The 23054-nt window shown below is 35.5% G+C and overlaps 1 protein-coding gene across 1 annotated transcript in view; it reads right to left on the minus strand.

Moving 5' to 3' along the window:
* The window catches only part of DLG2 (discs large MAGUK scaffold protein 2), a 2182864-nt gene that overhangs the window by 1571907 nt on the left and 587903 nt on the right, over window positions 1-23054 (minus strand). The gene's annotated exons all lie outside the window — the stretch shown is intronic.

The raw sequence follows: 23054 nt of genomic DNA on the forward strand, positions 1-23054 counted from the left end.
GATTAAAAATAAAACAGAAAGAATGAAACACTAAAAAGAAAATTAGAAAATTACTTAGAGCACAAAAAACTGGTAAGAAATAGAACACTTGGTTCTTAAAATAGAAAATGAAATCGATAAACTTCTCACAGATCTAATGAAGACAAAAATAATATATACTTTGCGACTAACGAAAATAATATAACCACAAATACAAAGAAAATATTTTAAAATGGTAAGGGAATTATATATATGTTACTCTGGATTACCTATAAACATAAACTAGGAACTGTAAAACATAAGGAGGATACTATGTCACAAAAGCAAAGAACAGGGTTTGGATGCAAGCTATACTGTGTACTAGTTGTAGATAAGTTACTCAACTGCTTTGAGCCACGTTTTCTTTGTCTGTAAAATAAGAATTTAAAATATCTTTAATAACAGTGTTTTCAGAAGTATTGCTTATGTCATTGTCATCTTTGTTGTAATTCTCTTTTCTTCCTCCTCATTATTAATATTCACTACCTTTGAGGAAAACTTGATATGTACCTGAATAAGTTGAAACTTAAAAGTTATTTTTCCAATCAATACTTTAATCCATCCATAAGAACCAGGTGCAATGCATACAATTTACCTTATTACTTATTTTTTCCCCAAATGCAAGTATTAGCAACATTCATTGCATCTGAGAATATAAAACCTTAATGACATATCCTCCAAGGGAAAAAAATCTTGCCCAACTTAGAAGACCTGCAAGGATTGATTGCACTTAATAATGAATGTAGTGCTCTTAGAGTTATATAATTGTCATTAAACAAATACATAGGCATCAAATTTAAAGAAAACCAAGAAGCAGAGCTAAACAACATCGATACTAAAAAAATGAAAAGTTAGGAGTTTTTTTCTCTCACTTATCAGTAAACCTGAAGGCTTAATATAAGCCTATAAGATTCTAAAAACAAGAAGGATGCTTTATTTGTATTAGTCCCTAAAAATCTTAGAATGAGGTAAAAATAAAAAATAAAAAACAGTAACACTGGAGCTCTCAGATTTATGTATGTCCTTAGGCTTTTTCTTACAGTTTCAATGTGGATTATTATTGTCAGAGTAAAGTGAAATGGGAAAGTAAAATGTAAAATTCAATTTGCAACCCCTAACATTTTCTTGTTTTAGACCTAAATAACAGTTATTACCAACTTAAAATTTGTGTAACAGAATCTATCCAGGGAAAAAAAAACAAGCCATTTTGGCGCACAATTGCAAAATGCCAAAAAATTAATAACTTCATCTACTTATCTCCTTGTATTAAGATTTTGACCCAATTTGAATTCATTAATATAAATATTTAGAGCACAAGATAATAGAGATTAAATAAATACACAAATGAAATATAGTTTTCTACTCTCAAGAAACACACAGAAGATTTCAGCAGAAAAGAAAAAATCAGTTATAAAACTGTGTAATAGAAGTATATTGCACCTATATATCTATATACTATATCTCTATAACTATTCTATATAGGGTATCAAAGGATATTCTATATAAGATATCATAGGATAGATATATATTTAAAAATACTAGTAACTTATTGAGCATCAAAATATAGATTGCTAAGTGCTTCATTTATATTATTTCATATCCTCATTAAACTCTTGCATGTTAAGAATTATTATGCCCATTTTACAAACATAAAATTGAAGTTTATGGAGTTTAGATTGGTAAACAAATAAAGCCAAAATTAAGGTACATTTTTGTAACTTCGACACTCAGACCCTTTTGGCCACCCCACTGTTTTCGTTAAATTAAGATAATCCAAGAATTTGTCAAATCCTGAGGTGACAAAATATGTATATATACACTGTTCTAAGATTCTGGATCTTACCATGTCTTCGTTTCTTCATCTAAAAGTGGATTATAATTAAACTGTCCCCATTAATTTCAGGGGGTTGATGGGAAGATCAAATATAATATATGAGACAGTTATTGAAAAGTAGACACACAAAGTTAAGGCATTTGTAAAATGAGATGCAGGATTACAGTAATGAAGCTCTTCCTCAGCATTAGAAACTAGGCCAAGCAACCCAAGAACCAGGAGCTAGTTACAGGATGGGAAATGTATCTGACGCACATTTTACTTATTTAAAATATTTAAACATGACAACCTTTGTTAAACAACCTCAAGGTAAACAGCACCAAAACTGTGTTTTTGTATCTAATTACTGCTAGAGTAACAATTAAAACACAGACCAAGTAGAAAACTGTGTGACTTTTTTCCTCAGAATTCAGTCAGCAAAGACTAGAAATTTGCATAAATGCAGGCCCCCAAAGCAACATTTTGCCTCTGCAGCACATTCCTGAAGCCCAAAAGAAATGAATAATTGTCTCGACTCTCCATTGCATGTTGTCTATATAGCCACCGTCGTCCTTTAAACGTGCAGAAAAAATAGTGCCAGTTGTTAGCAGAGAAAATCATCTAAGACATTTGTAATTACTCTGTTGTCTCTGTTCCTACCATAACCCTCTCCATACTGGCTTAAGTTTCATGAACGTACTCCCCTTGGAATTCTGTCCTTTCGGCAAATACTTTTTTCCAAGTTTTGTTTTAGGCTTTCCTAACATATTTTCAGGTCTCTCAGGTAACATAAATTCAGGTTTCTCAAAATGGCTACAGAGGGACTAAAGTTATTCCTTCCAAGGGGGAAGTGCATTCTGTCAAAACAAATCATACATCAGGAAGTAGATAAATAAGAAAAGTTAGATAGTAAAATATTCCACTGATTGGCAAAATAATCCTCATTCAGCTCTATTAATTTATTATTTTAAAAATCAGCACCACATTTACGTATGTACAATATTACATGTAATTCTGTCTCAGGAAGATTAGGTCCATGTTTAGTTGTGAATGAATGACCACGGAGAAGGGTTTTTAAATTAAACGTATTCTATAATTATAGATAAATTTTCCATTGTATCTCACAAGAACACAGATACATACACTCATACCATGATAGCACTGCATTTATGTATATTTGAGTACATAGGGAATGGTAGCAAATTTATTTAACACAGAGGACAATAAACAAATTTCTTCATATTGATGCTTCAATTCAGAATGCGCAATACGGTTGACATCTGGCCTCAGGCTCTGACCAGAAATGTTACCATAAAGAAGTGTTGCTGGAGTCTGACTTTCCTTGATGAAATGTTAGACACTATAGCCAAGTGCAGCTTCATATATTAATAGATGCTAATGGTTGTAATTTAGACCAAGCCACTTTGATACAATTTGGGAAATTTAGTTCTGCTAAACAAATGATACAACTTTATTGAAAGACACAAAAGATGTCAGCATATATCATGTTCTTATATAGGATTACTTAATATAATTAAAATGCCTGTCATCCCAATTTAATATATAAAGTTAATGCAATTTTAATTAGAATTGCAAAAAATGTTGGAGAAAATCATTCTAAAATTCACTAGAAGAATAACAGTCTGGTAATTGCAGAGATATTCTGTAAAAGTTGGCTAATAAGAAGGTTTTATCTATTCAGATATTAAATCTTACTTAAACAGTATCTTAATTAAACTAGTATGGTAAAAGAGTATATCAGTGGAACAAAGATTAAAAATAGATTCGAATATGTATTAGAACTCAGTATATGATAAACATAACATTCTACTTTAGAGTGCAAAAGATAATCAATAAATGTTTTAGATATATATGATTATCTATTTGTTAGTACATAAAGTTAGAGACCCTCTTCACATTATATTCAAAATAAATTTCAAGTAGCTTAGCAGTCTAAATGTACATAAGACAATAAAGATTTTCAAAAAAATTTTGAAGTTATTTTTATAACCTTGATGGTACAGAAGATCTTCTGAAACATAATTTAAAAATCAGAAGCCAAAAAGAAATAAAATTTACATATTTGAATATAAGAAAGTTAAAATTTTCAAACAAAAGGCAGCAAAAAACAAGCCAAAATACAAACAATAAATTGGAAGAAAATACTTATCAAAGTTATAGTAGCCAAAAGGTTCTTAAATATGAAGAGTTCTGCAAACTAAAAAGTAAAGAACATATTAGAAAATGGTAATTTAAAAAAGCAAAGAACATGAAAAGAAATTTGGTAGTAAGGAAATTGCAAATCCCAACCTCAGTTATAAGGAAGATACATAAATTAAAATATGAAGACTTTTTCATACAACAGCAATATTAAAAGCATGTTAATACTATCTAGTCTTCTAAGAAATGTGTAGAAATAACAACTTTCGCAGAATTTTGTTGGGAATATGTATTGTTAAAGCTTTATTGAAGGGCAATCTATGAAATATTTTAATATTTAAAATAAGCATATTCTTTCGGCCGGGTGCAGTAGCTCACGCCTATAATCCCAGCACTTTAGGAGGTCGAGGCGGAAGGATCACAAGGTCAGGAGATCGAGACCATCCTGGCTAACACGGTGAAACCCTGTCTCTACTAAAAATACAAAAAATTAGCCGGGCATGGTGGTGGGCACCTGTAGTCCCAGCTACTCGGGAGGCTGAGGCAGAAGAATGGCATGAACTGGGAAGGCAGAGCTTACAGTGAGTTGAGATCATGCCACTGCACTCCAGCCTGGGTGACAGAGCAAGACTCTGTCTCAAAAAAATAAAATAAATAAAAATAAATAAATAAATAAGCGTATTCTTTCATCTTACAATTTCACTCTTACAAATTTGTTTTACTGAAATATTTGCCTATGAGTACAGAGCTGTAAGTCTAAGGATGTCCAACACAATACTGTTTCTAATAACAAAGGATTATAAATAATACAAATGCTTATTAATAGATAAATGGTTGAGCAAATTACAGTTTGTCCATATTATAAAATAATAGGTGTCAGTCGCTAAAAGATGGCAGAACTACTGAGTTAGACAGAAGCTCACTATATATTTAAAAGAAGTGAAAAGTTGTAAAGCAGCATATACAGTGTGGTCTCTTTTTTTTTTTTTTTTTTTTTTTTGCTGCACGTGCACTTAGCAAAGAACTAAGATATATAACTGTTAAATACACATATGATATACACACACATCAGAAAGAATTTGGCAATAAGTTAACACTAGCAATGTCTGGAGCTTGGGTTATTCGATTTTTTTTCCCCCCTTTTCTTTACTCTTTATCCAGAAGCAGGGGCTATAATTGTCACGGGACCCTTGGGATGTCCATTTGCCAGCCAGAAACCTCTATGACAGGCAGAGCCTTCTGCCTGAGTATTGTTCGCACCCACAGGGCTCGTTCCGTCCACTTGGCCTGGCAGGCTGCGCTTGGCTCACGCTACTGGTGTGGATCTCACACCTGCCAAGGGGGAGCCAGGCACAGAGTGGCAAAGATTGTATGAGCGAATGAGCATGGGGTCCGGCCACTGTGCACAGCCAGGCATGCTAGCTGCTGCGGCAAGGCAGACAGCTCCAGGCACCAGCACATGTGCCAGCTCCATGCAAGGCTGTGGCTGGACCAAATGTACCACACACAGCTTCAGCTACAGGCACCTGCATCTGGATAAGGGGAACACAGTGGCACTGGGAAGCTTGGAGACACCAGGAACCAAAGAGCCCCAAAAAGGGTGTCACAGCCTTGGCTTGGGGAGCCCCTAGGTCTGGGATCCCTGAAGGGCTGCAGCTCTTCTCTCCTTCTCATCACCCATAACGTGGTAAGCGGGGGAGGGGGTGTTTCAGCCCTGTTTGTGTTGCAGCTCTTTTAGTCCCACCATTTGGCAGGTCCTAAGTTCTTGTCCACATCCAGGAAGAATGAGGTACATGGATAATTTGAGGGTGACCAAGGCGGAGAGGAGACAGAACAGCTTCATCAAGAGACAGAAGAGCTGAAGTGGGTAGCTCCTTTCTGCAGGCAGGTTGTCCTGAGAAGTATCCAGCTGTCAATGAAGAGGGATCCACAGTGGGTGGCTCCTTTCCGCAGGCAGGTTGTCCTGACAAGGCAACGGCAACCGAATTGGGTAGTTCTTTCTCACAGCTCGTCTCCGAGGTCTCTGTGAGTCTGGCTGAGTCTGGCTGATTCTGGGGTTTTCATGGGCTTCAGACGGGAGGAAGTGTGTGCAGATTGGTCCATGGGCAGCCATGAGTGGGTCCGGAAAAAGCACCGTAAGTTCTCACTGTAAGCCATGGACTCTAGGCAGAACTGACAGCCTGGCCCCCATGCTTCAGGCCGTTCTTGGATTGAAGGTGAGGCTTCACCGGGAACCTGCCCCTTTCTGCCCAGGAGCCTGTCTGCTTCCTGCCACCATTGATCATGTCGTCCACAGAGCCTGCAGGCCCACATCGAGCCGCCTCAGCGCTCCCTCAGCCTCCCTCCCATGCTCATGGGCACCCAAAGTCCAGACGGGGGCTGAGGGGGCAGAGGGCTGGCCTGTCAGCCCTGCCCTAAGTGCACACACATCCAGCTGGGTCTCGACAGTGCCCAGGCTCAGCCTCAACTTTGCTCTAAAATCAGAGTGGGCACTGGGAGCAGGGAGAGGCCAGACAGTGGGGGCAGGCACTTCTGAGCCTGTGGGGGCCAGGGCTGGAGAGGGACACTTCCCAGCCCCTGAAAGCACAGGGAAACCCAGGTCACTGCTGGGTGGCTGCACAGTTGCACCCAGAAGGGGGAAGCCCCCACCCCTCCAACTCTGAAAAGGGCTGGGCTCCTGCCTGCTCATGACTCCAACTGGCTCTGTGGAGTGCGCAGTCCCAGCTGTGCCTACCCCACTGCAGCTGGCGTCTTCTCAGTGGCCGCTCCAGACAAGCTGCAGCTGCCCTCATAATGTAACATGAAAGTATCAATATTTATCCTTTTAACTTACTAAAGGGAAGCAAATACATTAGTATTTGCTAAAAGCTTTCAAAATTCTTGGGGTGGGGGTGGTATATGAAAGCACAAAGCAGTTAGTTGCAATAAGTTCTGATGTATTAGAGAAACATTTACTAGGAAAAGAAGCTTAGAATAACTGGAATTCATCGAGTTACCACTCTTTTTTTTTGAAAAGACCAAACAGTTTTGGAATAACTCCACATAGATGAAACAATGTAAACTGCCATGGCTAAAGCCAGAACCCTTGTAATGTCTGTTAAAGTGACAGGTAATTTGAAAGCTGAATGAACCAGTGCCCATTCACTGATGTAGGTAACAATACAGGACTCTCCATGTGTCCACATGTCTTCACTGATGATTAGGAGGTACAACATGGAGAAGAGTGTTCCAACCCCTAAGGTTTTATCTGGGTGCTAACAGTTGTCTATTAAAATCATTAGGGAAATTTTTAAACAAAATAAAATTGCCTAAATATATAATTGAGAAGTCTCAGTGCTAGCAAATATCAGAAAAGAGAGTAAAGCTATCAGTATTAGGCCCCTCCAATGTGTGGGAAACAGTGCAGGTGACATAGACTGTTAAATCAAGTTTAGCCTAAAGCTCCCTCCTTACCTATCTTAAATTCGGACCAAAGGTTTTTCTGTACATTATGACCTATAACAAGTGGAGCTGTAAACAGACCATAGCCTACACTTCTGCCAGTCACTGAGTTTTGGCCAATTAAATGTAGCCAACTCTCTGAACTGAAAGTCTCCTCTACTCCTTCAAGTGATTCTCCTGCCTCAGCCTCCCATGTAGCTAGGCTTATAGGCCTGTGCCCCTATGACTGGCTTGTGTGTATGCGTGTGTGTGTGTGTGTGTGTGTGTGTGTGTGTGTGTATGTGTGTATTTTTAGTAGAGATGGGGTTTCACCATGTTGGCCAGGCTGGTCTTGAACTCCTGACCTCAAATAAGGCAAAGAGCGAGCTGTAACCAATCCAGTTGTTTCTGTACCTCACTTCCGTTTTATATATGTCACTTTCCTTCTTCTGTCCGTAAATCTTCTTCCACCAATTGACTGCAATGGAGTCTACCCTAGCTGGGAAGGCTGCCCACTTCGCAAATAGTTCATTGCTCAATTAAACTCCTTTAAATTTAATTCAGCTAAAGTTTTACTTTTGTCAATATTTATCTTTTCATTTGACCCTTTTTAAAGATGCACTCACGGGTGACTCAGAGAGGTTAAAGGGTTTTGTTTTGTGGGTTTTGGTTGTTGTTTGACATAGGTTCGCTAAGTCACTAAGTGGAGTATATTGAATTTCCACTGACTATTGACTCTTTTATCCAGCTGACTCACTAATTTCTTAGAGTATTACTTTGCTTTTCTTGGAATTGCTTTTTCTATAGTGTCACCTACATATAATGCTAAATTTTCTACTGTTGTATTAAAAAGTTATACTGCTTATGCTATTATGTCTTGCATTAGTTAGAATCTTCAAAACAGTAAGAGTACAAGCCCGGATCAAATTACGTTTTCTGATTTTGTTATTCATGCTTTAAAAGTTGTACTGTTATTGTTTACTGTTGCATTCAAGTAAATAGCCCTTATCAGAGGAAGAAAGTTCCCTTTACTCTTATTTTACAATAAATTAAAAAAATCAGAAATGGCTGCCAACTTTCATCAAATGTTTTATCTTTATAATCCATATGTAATCATGAAATTTTTGGTATTATTTATACTTTAAAATGAACTTGGTGACTTTATTTTCTCTTGCATTAATCTCACCTCATAATGATACTTAATTTCCCTCTAGTGTCTTTTGATACATTTTATTGTTCCTTTTCTTATTTTCTTCAGTTTAAGACAATTTTATTTTCGATTTTTATTTCTGATAATAAAAGCATTACATCTGCAATTTCCTCTGAATGTACTTTTAGCTGTACCCATAAGTTTCTTTTTTAAAATCTTTTCAATTTTATTTTATTTTAGATTCAGGAGGTACATGTGCAGGTTTGTTACTTGAGTATATTGCATAAGTTTCTAGATGAAATGTTCTATTTTTTACTGATTTCAGAGAAATCTATGATTTCAGCTTTTGTTTCTTTTTTTATATAGGGTCTATTTTAAAAAGAAGTGTCATTTCATTTTCAATGGCTAAGCCTTTTTGTTTCTTTGGGGCTCTTCATTATTTTGTTTTGTTTTCTTCTGTGAGTTTTTCCTTTGACCTTGAAATCTAATTAACCAGATAGTAATAGTCCCTCCTTTTCTTTCAATTAGTTTGCTATTTCCTGATATGTTACTCACCTACAGTTTTGTTTAAAAATAATCTGTCATTGGTTTTAGGTATATTTATTTCTAAGCAGTGTATAGCTGAAATTTATTTTTAGACTAATTTGAGAGCCTATCTTTTCATATGATACTCATCCCACTCATATTAATTTTCACAACATATATTATGGTTTTATTTTTCTCCTACTATACTTACTTTTATATGTTTGGTTTTGGTCCTTTCTTTTTTCTGCTTCCTTGCTTTTGTTATATTCTTCTTAAATATTACCTTCATTCTTCATAATAATGTAGGAATCCCACCACATATCTCAATCAACTGTAGACCATCTTTCCTTTTTTTAAATAATCATATTTAAACCAGTGGTCTTCAAAAATCAAATAAGACCACACTCCTCTATCAACTGTTTACTATTATTTTACTCCCTTTACAATCCAATGTTTGTTTCACTAAAATAATGTAGAACTGGAGTCTCTGTGTTAACTTCCGAGAGCTACTTGAAGCAAACCTTGTAGTCATAAATATTTATTTATTTATTTTTGAGATGGAGACTTGCTTTGTCACCTGAGTGGAGTGCAGTAGCAGTATCTTGGCTCACTGCAGCTTCAGCCTCCTGGGTTCAAGCGATTCTCCTGCCTTAGCCTCCTGAGTGGCTGGGGCTACAGGTGTGTACCCTGACAACTGGCACTTTTTTTTTTTTTGTATTTTCACTAGAGGTGGGTTTCACTATGTTGGCCCGGCTGGTCTTGAACTCCTGACCTAAAGTAATCTGCCCACCCCAGCCTCCCAAAGCGCTGGGATTACAGGCATGAACCACCATGCCTGGCCACCATACATATTTCAAAAAATAAAATGCAATTTCTGTAATTTCCCTCAAGTTTATCAATGTTGAAGTAGAGCTTTTCATACCATATTTATTCATTATTGTCCCAACAATAATCCAGGTGATTGTACAGAAGAATCTTTCAATTTCATTTTAAAGTTTTCAATCCATCAGTTGTTTTCTTTCAAACATTGTTTGCCTTCCATGTTTTATGAAGTTGAATATTTACCCTTGCCTATCCAGAGAGAAGCATTATAAACAATATTTACAAATGAGTGTCCTATCCTCCAAGTTGTAAGTTCTAAAAAATGAAAATTCATTTGAAATATCCTGTTTGAGAATGAATATATGGCAAATAACAATGTAATTTTAAAGCAATCTTTAATGAGTATTTGATGGTCAGGTAATGTATTATTTTAATCAGTGCAGCAGGATCTTTCTATTTTTTCCTGTTTGTAATTTCATAAGTGAAAGGTGATCTGTTCTAAAGTTCAAATATATTTTTGCAAAGGCATGAAATTCTAATACTCATTTTGTCAGAATCATTATTATTGGTTGTCCATTTCAGTGATAAGAAATAAATTATAGCCTATCATTTCTAGTTTTAACCACCTAATTGGATAGGTTTAAAAGTGTGTTTAGAGAAAACAAAGAAGAAAAGAAAAACTGGATGAAGGCTACACAATGTGCAACTTACTAAGTGCAAGTCAGAGGAAGGAAGCCTCTGTTAATGAATTGTACCAAGGAATGACTTGGATTCAGAGAGCAATGGTAGAGATGCCTCAAAAGCCTACTCTTGTTCAAACTCCTTACAGGCTATTTCTAATGCATTAAAAGCATCTGTTACCACATGTCCTACCAAACATGCCAATAAATGAGACAAGAAAACGTCCTAAACTTTATGCATTGCATGCCAAGTGAAAAGCAAATCATACTCAATCTTGCAAAATGCAAAGCCAACAAAATGAATGAAATATTATTTATATGTACTTTGGTGTAAAAGTTTCCAACAGATAAAAAATAACTGTTTTTCGTCTGTGGTTCTGAACTGTGAATAAGATTATAAAATAAAGAGTTTGAAGCTAGTAATTTTATTACTGTAAAAAATCCAGCTTATTTAAATATTAATCTTTTCAAATGAGGAAGGCAAGCATTCCATTAACAAATGTTATTTGAAGACTGTGCTCAAACTACAGAGAATATCCCTTGGAAATTATTCCTAGTCAGAGACTTGTGCCCCAGAAATAAAGGCTAGCATGTGCTCCTTACTGCATTTCAAACAATATATCCTAGCAAAAAAAAAAAAAAAATCATACAAGCATCTGGTAAGGATAAAAAAAATAGAAATCAACTTTATAAAAATTTGAACTTAATTTCAAGAAGATTTTATATGGTTCAAGCAAGGCATTTTGAGCTTTATCTCATTGCCAACTGGCAACAGTATTGCTTGTTTTTTTGTGCTGTCCTCAAACCCAGTGGCAACTGGAAAGTCACCCTTTGAGGGATTCACAGCACAGTAGAGTAGAAAAGTCCTCCGGTGAGCTCTACTCAGATTCATAATTGTTTGACCTTGGCAATGTCATTTAATCACTCTGAGTTCCAGTTCTTAAATATCTAATATAGAAATAGAGGGGAAAATCATTTGAAATATTTTGCTTGAAGGATGAATACATGGCAAATAAGAATGCAAGTTTAAAGCAATCCTCCATGATTATCTGATGTTCAGATGATGCATTAATTCCACTGGAATATTATGATCTATTTTTTTCTTCTTTATTGTTAGATATGTGAAAGAACTTTTGTCAAAAAAAAAAAACTTTTTACAGTGGCATACAATTGGAATACTAATTTCATGAGAGATTTAGTCTTTACAGGTGTTAGTCTAATTGATGTGAAGGACTTTGGGGGTTCACTGTTCTTTCTCCAGGAAAATGGAAGAACCATGGGGTCCAGCTAGTATTGTCCTGAGATATATTAGAATTTTTTTTTTTTTTTTTTTTTTTGGAGACGGAGTCTTGCTCTGTCACCCAGGCTCCCAGGCTAGAGTGCAGTGGTGCAATTTCGGCTCACTGCAAGCTCCACCTCCCAGGTTCACACCATTCTCCTGCCTCAGCCTCCCAAGTAGCTGGGAACACAGGCGCCTGCCACCACGCCCGGCTAATTTTTTTGTATTTTCAGTAGAGATGGGGTTTCACCATGTTAGCCGGAATGGTCTCTCTCCTGACCTCGTGATCTGCCTGCCTCAGCCTCCAAAGTGCTGCGATTACAGGCTTGAGCCACAGCACCTGGCCTAGATGTTCTTGGTTGTAGGCATAGAGCTGGAAATGATTATCCAAAGCAAAATCTTCCAGAGTTTTCAGATCCTATGTCAGCATAGAGCCTAATTGCCAAATAGAAATAGGGTCAATGAGAATGATAAGCCAATGTGAAGTAACAGGAGAAATAAGAGTCAAAGGATGCCAAGGAGAAAGAAGTCGAGGCTGGACAGAATTCCTTTTTTCTCTAGCATAAGAACTGAGAGTAGTTTTTCAGGAAAACTTCAGAGTCTAGGCTTGAGCAAGTAGGGAAACAATGAATAAAAAGACATTAATATCTTTTCTGAGCCTCCTTACGTTCTGTACCCTGTGCTTCCCCTTTGCCGAGACTCTAGTTTCTGGGCGATCCTGTGGTAACCTTTTGCCCTTACAGTGCATGGAGGAGTAATGTACTCCCACTTCCCAGCTATATCAGAAATACCATTTCTGCTATCCTTGATAATTCTTTTTCTGATTATCCATTCATTTTCCTGAGTTTCCTGCTATTATCATTGAGATTCTACGTCTATTGAAGCATCTGTATTTGAATTAAGGTAAAATTCTGGGCCATATGCCAAAATCTCAACCTCAATGCACCAGTCACTAGATAAATAATAACAGAAGGCACTCTTTTGATATGATATTTTCTTTTTTTGTCCCTCACAAAATACAGAGGTCAGTTTGTAATATTGGAATTTCTATTTCTTCCTATAATCTTGTCCCTGTGGCTTTGTCTGGTGTTTCAGCCAATGGCCAGCAGTCAGACAATCTTTTGACCTAATCTGTCTAGAATACTTGGCCAGCCTGAGTGATGTTATTTCTATCAGGTTGAACTCTTACAAATGTGTTCAGATTGAAACAGCAGATAGAAGATGGAAATGGGAAACTTACCACTCACCCCTTGAAATAGCACTATTTCTTTTAAAATGGCACTTGTGTTTCACACTGCTATAAAGAATACCTGAGACTATGTAATTTAGAAACAAAGGAGGTTTAATTGATTCACAGTTCCACATGGCTGGAGAGGCTTCAGGAAACTTACAATCATGGCAGAAGGTGAAGGGAAAGCAAAGCACATCTTACATGGCGGCAGGTGAGAGGTGAGAGAGAAGGAAAAACTCCCACTTTTAAAACCATCAGATCTCATGACAACTCCCTCGCTATCATGAAACCACCCCCACCCATGATCCAGTCACCTTCCACCAAGTCCCTCTTTTGACATGTGGGTATTACAGTTCACAGTGAGATTTTGATGGGGATACAGAGCCAAACCATATCAGGTACAAACCAACCAGCCCACCCAAATACTAGCTTTAGCAATTTACATAGATTATCTCTAGAAAATTAGTGAAGACCTGCAAACCCCAAAATGATCATCATCATAAAAACTTTGGCTGGGCCTGATGAGGCTATTGCCTTTGTTAACTTTGATTAAGCTAAAAAGAAACATGCTTATCTTGAGTTATGATAACCCCCACCCACCCATCATGCATATTTGGCTTCTGAATATGTTTACTTCTAAGTATGTGTAGAGTTAACTATCTTAAAGCAGGCTTCTCACTTCAGCTTTTTCTTGCTTTTTTTGTGAATAAAAAAGGTTTCAAAATAAAAAGTTAGGTGCATAGAGCATGGGTTTAAATACCATTTCTGTCATTTTCTATTTGTACACCTGAAGCAAATTACTTACTTTTAGCTTCCCTATGCATAAAATGGAAGAAAAGCATAGTGCCTACCTCAAAATGTTATCCCTCTGCCTGGAATTTTCTTTTCCCTGATATCCACAAGGATAATCTCTTACCTTCTTCAGGTTTTTGTTGAAATGTTACCTTATGAGAGGCTTTTGATTGATTATACCACTTAAAATTACTTTTCCAAGCACTTCAGAACTCTCCCTCTTTATTTTTCTCTTTAGCAGTCACACTATATATTTCCTTTATTTGTTTTTTGTTTTTCTTTCTCCCCATCTCCCACCCCCACTAGAATGTAGGTGGGATTTCATCTGTCTGTTCACTGCCACATCTTCAACACTGGATTATGCCTAACACATGGTCTCAATAAAGAGAAGTACTTAACATACTATGTAGCACAGTGAATCAAATAGAAACTATTGATAATTTTAAAATTATTTCATCAAGTGAGACTACATGTAGAAATAAAATGTTTCTATAGAATCCAATTATATAGCATAAACAGAGAAAAACAAATGCCTATAATAACCAGTAACAACTTTAAAAACAAACTTGTACAGTTTTCATTACATAAAACTAGCTCTACAAATATTACCATGCATTTATTATTCATTCATTCATTTATTCAAAGAGTATGTTGTGCCTACTCTGTGTACAGCACAATATCTTTCTTTCTTAAAAATTTGTTGAAGTAGCATTCTTTGATCTTTACATGGCTTATATAAAACAGCAGTTCTATTTTGGCTTCATTTTCTGTTCTGACTATCTACAACAGAGATCAGCAATGTATTAAAAGGATGTATCAAGGCACTTCATTTTCTGGGGAGGAGGGAGTGCTGATCAGTTACAAGTACTGACATAGCTTGAGAGAAAGACTGCAATAATGTAAACTCCACAAGGATTTTTCTCTGTTTGTTCTCAGAAGTATCCCCAGGACTTAGATTAGTCTCTGGAATGTGATAAACACTCAATAATTTCTTAATATATTAATGGCTGAAGGCACAGTGGTGCATGCCTGCCAGCTCCTCTGAAGGCTGTTAGCATCACTTTACAGCTAGGAGAAAAGATCTGTGGTACAATCCATCAACTCACCTGAGCAATAGTTTTAGTATGCATCCACACGTTTTCAACTCCTGGTCTTTGCTACCCTGAGTTCACTAGATAAGCAATTATACATCCCAAAACATCATATTGTCAGTCTCCAGAATCTTGATGTGGTGGAAAATGTATATAGGCTTTGTAGTTAGGCAGACCTGGATTTGAATCCTGGCTCCATCACTTATTTGGCTACCAGCAAAACTTCAAATTTCTCTGAGACTAAGTTTCTTCCTTTATAAGTTGAGGATTATAATGCCTAACTCAAAGAGTTGTAGGTATTAAATAATGGTATGAAAACTGACTTAAATTTAATGGAGCAGACATTGTTGAATGCTATAGCAGTATTTCAGAAAAGATATATAAATATGAGCATATCCTCAGGAGAGTATAATGACAGCACGGAATTGTTAGTATTAGACATTATTATTACAAATATTATCTGAACACTGCATCTAGAAAAAATTAACCTGAGTGTTATCTTAAAATGTAAACCCTCTCTACAGTTAAAATTAAAATCTGGTGGGTTTTTTTGCACTTACTTGAAGTTCATCTATTCCTTACAAAAGCAGAAAAGCAGTTTAGAAAAGTAACTTTAATTCAGTTCAAAGAATATGAGAATCTTAAAATTAACCTAAATGTAGGGGTGGGAAGAGACAGTTTCTAAAATAAGACATGTTTACCTCATTTTTTATTACAGATTGTACATCTCTGTATGAATACATAATAGATCTTAAAATATCAAACAGTAATATGGGTCATGTCTGAGTATGTGGCATATTGGAAATAAACTGGTTAATGAGTCAACCCAGGTTCTCAGACAGCAAACATACATGAAACAAAACCTCTGAGCTCTGATTTAAACCCCTCCAAATAGGAATCTGGGTCCCCTTACTTGCCAGTGAAAGATAAAACCAATGCATGTAAATATTTTGTGTAGAGCCTGCATATGAATGACAAAGAAGTCAACTCAAGGACATGAATGTTCATGGGGTATGATGATTCTAGACCTCATGATTCAGTTCACATTTGAAACAGGCTGAGAAACCACACTAGTTGTCAGCTATATCTTAGAGGAGAATAAAGATCTCTCTTTCTCACAAAAATCAGAAGTGATATATATTGATCATTCAGAAAGCTACAGATATAATGACTCTTGTCTTTTTTTGAAGTTCCTTGAGATAATTTTTGTGAAGTCACTTAATCCCAATTTTTTTCATAGAAGGAATACAACATTTTGGCAGAAAAAAATATTTTACTTAAATAGCATAATAGTAATTGCTGACAATTCATCTCTGAACTGAGTACCTGCATTCACACAGATCATTTCTTTCAAGCCTCACAACAACCTTGTGAGAAATACTCCGTTTAAAGATGGGGCAACTGAGGTTACTGAGATATTTACATAGAAGTGACAATTAGGATTCACTCCCACATGTCTTTCTCCATATCGTGCTTCCACTTATGGATCATTCTAGCATTATATCCCCCCTCCAACTAAAAAAATTCAAAAAATTATTGCTTGAGGACAGTGTTACTTTCAAGTGTTGCTTTAATCAACTTAAAATAGTTTTCTAATACATCAAGAGGGATGTCTTCATGAAGTAAAAATTTAAAGAAAACAACTATGTGAAGAATTTCTATAAAGTGGCCACTGATGTCCAATATCTTCCAGGTTGAATGAAGGCTATAGCATCTGCCTGGACAATGTACAATTAAATTAGACACCACATGTGGTTAGAAAACAAAATTATGGTCCAGTGTGTTCTGTAAGTTCAAACATCAGAGCTTTCCAATAATACAATTTTTAAAATACCTTTTTTTCTCAGTGTACCTGGAACTCCTGGAGATTACATGAAATTTGACAGTATTTGTTACTTCCATAAAATTACTGTAAAAAATAAGAATAGGTATATATTTACATAACTTTTTCCCCTTTTGTCTGCTTTGTCATTCTTTTAAAATCACTTCTAAAGAGATTTTAAATTACATAGTCATTTTAGATTCTAGTAAGTAGTCAGACGTTGTTTATCCTAAATTTTTGGAATTGCTGCTTTGCCTCCAGTCAGCTTTTGGTTTATTCACACAAAGGACCTTAGTAAGAGGAATTTTTCTTCCTAGTAATTGGTCCTACTCCCCCTCCAACTTTAGAGACATTCAGTAACCACTGCCAAAGGCCCAAATTCATTTCTAAACAAGTTCTACCCAAATGTCATAATTCCCCAAAGTTTGCTGTCTCTCAAAATTCACCCATGATATCTTATATCCAGTTTAGGCAGTTGATCAGTACAGGCCTGCCTGTACTGATTTGGATTTCAGCATTTTCAGGCCAAATGCTGAAAGTTATATCCAAATGTGAGGCAATATAGCATAGTTATTATGAACAAGGTCTCAGGCTTTCATTTCTTTTCCCACCATTCCCTAGTTGTATAAGCTTAAGTAGGTTACTTGGCATTTCTGAGCCATGGTTTCCTCCTCTGTACAAGGAGGATATTAATAACACCTATCTCATAGTTATTATATATATTAAATAAGTCATGTACATAATAAAGTCCTAAGCATGGTTTCTGCAAAACAGTACTATATTAGTGTTAACCATGATGGTGGGGACAATGTTTGAATTAGCACAAGAAACAAGTTACATAAGAGAAAGTTCAAAAATGGAAAAAAAAAGTACAAATTTGTGGGCCTCCTCATCACCTTACTCTCTCATTTTATCGATACACTATAAGCTCCTTGGTATATATCACTTCTTATTTGACTTTGTATCTTCAATATCTAGCACAATGTCTGCAACTTGGTAAGACTCATATTAAATTTTGGTTGAATGAATGAATTTCCATAGATATTCTCTAATTCACATTGGCAGTCCTTAGTAATTCACAACATAAGAACTATACCTTTGTGAATTCTCTCCTTTGGAAGATGGAGAGAACACCACCTGGGGGAGAGACTAACAAAGGGGAGAAGCAGTTGAATCCGGATTCCATAGCAAAATCGTGCTATAGATCCCAAATTCAAATATGCTCTGTAACTTATTCAATGTGCACTTTCCGAGACAGTTCCACAAAAGATCATAAATTATAACCCTATTGTAGATTAATTCTCAAACCCTGGGTTGCATTTTCCCCTTTAAACCTACCAAGGATGAAAAGAATTGCTGAATTCTTCTGGAGAAGTCAATGTTAATATAATTTTTAATCACTTCTTATAGCATGCTCAATTCAAAACACAATGAAGTAATCCAAACAAATGCACATGACTCAAAAGCAACACAAATACTTCTTTAGTTACCCACTGTACCATGTAATACTATGTTATGCTTACCACAAAACTGAAATATAAGTCACATCTATGTAAAGACAAAACTAGAATATCTACTTGTGGCACGATGATAATTCTGCAACAAAATGAATGATCTTGCCAAAATATCATTTCAGCCAGTGACCAGAGAGTGAGGTTTTCTGTGGAGGAAAATTTTATAATATGAGTAGCAACTAACAGATACTTCCAGCTATAAGGTTTATTCAACACATCCCACAATTACTGCTCTGCTTTGTGAACTTTTATAACCACACTCTGTTATAGACACCATCAATCTTTTAACTAATAAATGTTTAGAAGCAAACAGCAAACATATGGCCTTTCTCTCTCAGAAAGTATAGAAGTACTACTGCCAGAAGTCATATTTACCTATGTTGATTTGTTTAATCCTCATTTTTCATTCTTGATTGGATCATTCCTTTTAGCATACAAATTCACCAAGAGGAATGTATAAAGTTCTAAATACAGCAACTAAAACCTAGTTAGTACCATAAAGTAGGTACTAGTATTATTCCTATTTTATAAATGAGGAAACTAAGAGAAAAAGGATTTTTAAAAAAATTACACAACTTTTTCCAGTTAGTAATAGGTGGAGCTGGTTTGTGTTCTTAACTATTACATTATATTGCCTCTCAACTTCATGACATATAGTTTGGGGTCTTTAGGGAATAGGCAGAGGGAACAGGGGTCCAATTATCCAAGAAATTCTTGATCCCCTAATTTCATTTTTCTTTCACCAGTATTTCTTAATTGCCTCTAATTAATATTACCTTGCCAAAACTAAATATATCTTTATGAAGAACTTGGAGGATCTAAATAGCCTTCATGGGTATAATAGCAGTGCAGTAGCAGTGATACTATAAGATATAAAAAGAGACAGACTCCTTTGGGATATGGCAACTGATTAGATTTTATTGACACTGGTGAGAAGATACTTATGAAAATAAGTGCCTCTTTATTGCTGGATTTTATATTCCAAGTTTCTGCTTCATCAGCCTATCTGATTCACTGTCACTAAAGCAATATATCAAGCATGGGACTTTGACTCTTAACCTTATTTTACTCATTTAAAAATACAAAGGAAAATGCATGTCAATTTCATAGAGTTGTTGTGAGGATTAAACACGGCATCAGAGAGATTTGAGCAGGGGAGTGGCATAAAAAAGTCTTTGTATTTTAAAAGCTCACGATGGGCTTCCACATAGAAAATGTTTTAGAGAGGGATAATATAGGAAATGAAGTCAGATTTGGAAATACATGGTTTCAATAAAAGATGCTGCTGATTTTGCAGTACAGTAGTGGTGATTAAGCTGGGGGAAAATGAATGGATATTCAGCTGTACATTTGGATGTAAAACCAATGACATTTAGAGATAAACTGAGTACAAGGAGTTAGGGATAGGGAAGAGAAAGGAAGAACTCTCTGTTTTTGACATAAGCATCTGAGTAAATGGAGGTACCATTCACTAACATGGACAAAACTTAAAGATGAGCAGCTCTCTATGAGCAGAAGCAAAGCAGGGGCACACAGAGTGGTATAATGAACACTGGAGAGTCAGAAGTGAGGCAGATGGGAGGGGAGAAATGAAAAATTACCTATTGGGTACGACATACACTATTCCAGTGACGGGTATACTAAAAGCCCACACTTTACCACTCTACAATTCATCCGTGTAACCAAAATCACTTTTACCCCTAAATCTATTGAAATTGGAAAAAAAAATAAGTTGGGTTAAAAAAGGAATGAAATTGGAGACACATTAGCTTTGAGACAACCAAGAGGTGATGTCAAGTAAGACAATACATGAATGGGTTTGAAGAGCAAAAGAGATCTATATGTCAGCTAGATGTATACGTTTGAGAATTATTGGCATATTCATAGCACTGAAAACTATAAAAATAAATAAGGTATCCAAAGTCACAGCTTGAAATGAGAAAACAGGATGAAGCCCTGGGAACTTCAAACTTAGTTGTTGTTTCAAAAGTTGCTAATATTTATTCAGAATTTACTTGGTACTAGGCACTACACTAAGTGTTTTTACATAGATTATCTTAATTCTTGCAACATCCAATTTTCCGTTTTAGTGAAAACTAGGTTAAAAATGGGTTAATTAATCTGCTTAAGATCACATGGCTAGTAAATGGAAGAAAAGGACTTTGCTCTCTGACAAACGACCTAGTCTAATAGAGTGGGAGTTGACAAAGGATTAAATAAGGCATGTGAACCTCTAAGAAGAATGCTTGACACAAAAAGGTACTTACAAGTAGTAGCTATTGTTATATTTTTAATAAATAAGTTGGGGAGTAAATAAAGTTAGTGGATTGCCCACACTCTCATAAGAAATCTGTCATGTACGATATATTTAAATACCTTTCTGTATATAAAGGTTTTACCACTCCAATTAGATTGCCAAACAATTTAAAGATAAGCTCAAAGTCAATTAAAATTCATATGTTTCAAATAAAAATGTGGTAAGGTATTTATGGAAGATATTTTAGAAAATAAAGGAGGAAAATAACCAATCAGAGTCTCACTGCAAAATTATATTTTTGTATCTACTGTTGATAGTTAGTACATTTTTTTCTGGTTTTCATACTTTGAACTTTTCTGTAGAATAATTTGAACCATTTCAGGCATATAATTTTGTATTTTATTTTTAAAACCTGACATTACATCATCAGCCTTTGCTATCTTATTATAGTCTTTGCAACAACATAATGACTGCCATCCCTATACTAATAGATTTTCTAGTTCATTTAATAATTCCTGTCTTATTGAACATTTAGGTTATCACAATTATAGGGCCTTACACAAAATTCTGTTATAAATAACTTTATTCCCCAGCCCTTTGTACTTAAAATTATTTACTGAAGAGAGAGTTCCCAAGCTGAAATTACTAGGTCAAAGATTTCTAATTTGTACCAGAATCTTAACGTACCAAATTTTATACTGAGCTTATTTTTATTCTCCATAGTACCTAACACAATGCTGCACACAGAGTAGGTATTTTATAAGTACATATTGTTTAAATAAATAATAAAATAGATGAGAAAGCTTCACCAAACCATTATTATCACATAGACTTAACCTATCATTACATTAAATTAAATTAACAAGGAAGCCAGCATCATTATAAATACAGAACAACAGAAGATCAACAAAAATATACTTTAAAAGTAAAAGGCACTGTATGCATGCAAAATGCATTATTTAAATACATGGATCTCTAATTTCCAATTTAGAGAACTTTAGCATAAAAAACAAATTTACAGACTTCCTTAGAAATCCTTGCCAACAATAAAAACAGAAGAAATGACAGAAAGAATTGAGTTGCTTTTAATGAAATACTTTAAAATCACTTTTAAAATCTAACTTTCTATTAGCTCTATTTTTAATAGAAAATTACATATAAAGTAGTGATTCAATACAGAATGAAAATGAATATTCAACTTACCCAAATATGTGCTCAATCTTTTCTCTCCCTAATCCCCATAACCCCATTGCCCTGCCACCAGTTCCACACTGTCATAAACCAATTTTACATATACTCATTGGTATGTAAGGTTGTAACCTCAAATTCAAAGTTCAATAAGACGTTTATATATACAGAATAACTTTAATAAACACTGGCCATATTCCAGGCATTCTACTAGGAACTACCCTAAACTATTTACAAGTTTCTGAATGTCCCCTGATCTTTCTCTTCTGGACCTCCATGCATATGCTGTTACTTTGCCCCATTCATCTTGTTTCACTTAGTAACTTCTTTATTTTATTTCAAGTTTCCATTAGCTGTAACCTCTACTACAGAGTTTCCTTTTGTACTCCAAGAATGTGTTGGATGCTGCTCCTGTTGTGCTACTATAAGCCTGTGCTTATTTCTTATCATATTATATCATAATTGCCTATTAACTTTTTGTCTCCTCCACTATACCATCACTGCCTAGAGGATAAATGATTTACCTTTCCTATAAATTAAGAGGATTCAAGTTATCCTTATTACGTACACTCTTTTGAGTGTGTTGTGTGTTTATAAATGTTAACTGTCTTGAGACTAGATGGTATATATGGCCCAATTTCATAAATATAATTGGCTCTCTAGTTTTCCATGCATTATATTCATTCCTCTGATAAACTGAAAACTTTCAGAGGCCAGGGTTTTTTGCCTTAACCTTCTCACACAACATCCAGAGTGCTATTACAAAATAGTCATTAGTTAACTGTTGATGAGTAGTTACTTTGGATACAATCATGATCTAATATAACTACCACTAGAGCCCAGGTCAGGGGCAATTTTAAATCACTGCTTAAACTTTCCTTTAAGAACCAGGGATTTGACAACAAGGTAATCTGTGTAACTCATCAGAAAAGCAATTTCTTAACGTTTTCCAGGGAGCAACAAACACTCATATTCCAAATTCTCATTTCTCAGAATCTCTTCAAAAATAATTTAAAAGTCAGAGACTACTATTTTCATGAAAATGTTTATAGGAGTTTCATTTTCTCTTTAAAAATAGATGAAGCTTAAGTAAATGGGAAATAAGTTATCTCCACCTGAAAAATTTTTCCTCCTATGGCAGGATACTGATATAACTTCTGGCCTTTCTCTGCCCGTTAATTCATTCTGCTTTTGGTGAGAGCTGGAATTAGGAAAGTAGGATGAATTATTTGACTGTCATTTTTGGCAAAATGTAAACCAGGCATGTGTCGCCCACCTGCACCCTTCTTCCT

This window comes from Pongo pygmaeus, chromosome 9 (genome assembly GCF_028885625.2).
Source record: "Pongo pygmaeus isolate AG05252 chromosome 9, NHGRI_mPonPyg2-v2.0_pri, whole genome shotgun sequence".
NCBI classification, from domain to species: Eukaryota; Metazoa; Chordata; class Mammalia; order Primates; family Hominidae; genus Pongo; species Pongo pygmaeus.